The sequence below is a fragment of the Vicia villosa genome, unplaced genomic scaffold (assembly GCF_029867415.1).
Source record: "Vicia villosa cultivar HV-30 ecotype Madison, WI unplaced genomic scaffold, Vvil1.0 ctg.000894F_1_1, whole genome shotgun sequence".
NCBI classification, from domain to species: Eukaryota; Viridiplantae; Streptophyta; class Magnoliopsida; order Fabales; family Fabaceae; genus Vicia; species Vicia villosa.
In genome coordinates, this window is record NW_026705403.1 from 25,090 (window position 1) to 26,513 (window position 1,424).

The window sequence follows — 1,424 nt, forward strand, 5'->3', positions numbered from 1 at the left end:
AAATCCGTCCTATTTTCAAAAGTTGATTAGGAATTTTTGATGATACTAGAAAATAATTTTGAAACTGTTTTCGGACCCAGTTATAGGTTTGAAATCCGATTCTTGAGTAAAAGCCTTGAATCTCTTTTAAGTCAAATCATTCCAAGTTAAAACCACTTTTTTACTAAGTTGAGAGACTGATTTCTTAAAAATAGGTTTGCTACTTTAACGCTGGAAGCACCTTTTATAAGTGACAATAGAGGGTTTGATTAGAGAGTAAACTCGGTTCTTAGTTAGCGAAAGCAACAAGTTCCCGTTAAATAGTTTCTTTTCAAGAGTAGAAAATATTACCCCATAAGTAGTTCTATTAAACACAATTGAAATGTTATTCGACTGATGTGACTTACATTTGAGCCTTGTTTTTTATCTGAATTTACTTTCATCTATTTATTTTCCTTGCATTATATTCCCTCAATTAAATCGATCTCCCTTAGATAAGCATCTTAATAATAGAGTTGATAAATTGACGATTGATCTCTGTGGTTCGATAATCCTTTGTATTACTTCGATAGGCTGTGCAATTGCAGTCAAATTTTTAGACTCTATAAACAGACCGATCACTAACACCTTAAAGTTTTGGATTGAGATGTGGTGTCTCTCTCTTGTGGTCTTGGAGCATTGATCCCATTGATGCTCCCGACTTCCCCCGAATTCCCCAACAGTGGTATTAGAGCCGTGGTTCAGCTTGGTGGGAGAGCAGGAGCTGGATCCAGTGTTGGATCCTATTATAGGATGTAGAGGACTCACACTTGTTACGGAGAATGTTAGGTGCAAGTGTAAGGTTAAAGTACCACATTGCCTATGAATGGATGAAATGTTAAATTTATAAGAGAGATGACTCATTTACCCAACATCTTAAGATTTTGGATTGAGATGTGGTGTCTCCGTCTCTTGTGGTCCTGGAGCACTTTTCCAAACTCTAAAGAATTTTTTTTCTATCACCACAACTTATAGTACATTATATTTATTTTTTATTTTTTTGTTCACTTTTTTTTTTGTTTTCCTCGCTTTTTTCTCTATCGTTTTGCTTCATAATATATAATATTTTATTAACTTTTTTATTTTTCATTATCATATTTATTTCTATGATTATTTACTAAGAATAAACATAAACATGATTATGTGTGTGTATGAGAGAGAGAGAGAGAGAGTGTTTTAAAAAATGGTATATTTTTTGATAATTTGTGTGTGCTTGGGACAAAATGTTGTCTCATGGTTTAATGAGTACAAGAATTCATGTTTTTGTCTAGTCTCTAGTCATCTATTTTGTCCAATCTCATGATTAATTTAGGCAAAATACTCTTTTTTGTCCTTTAACTTTCACTCGGGGTCCAGTTTGGTCCCTTCATTTTTAAAAAATTCAAATAACTCCCTTATCTATAAAA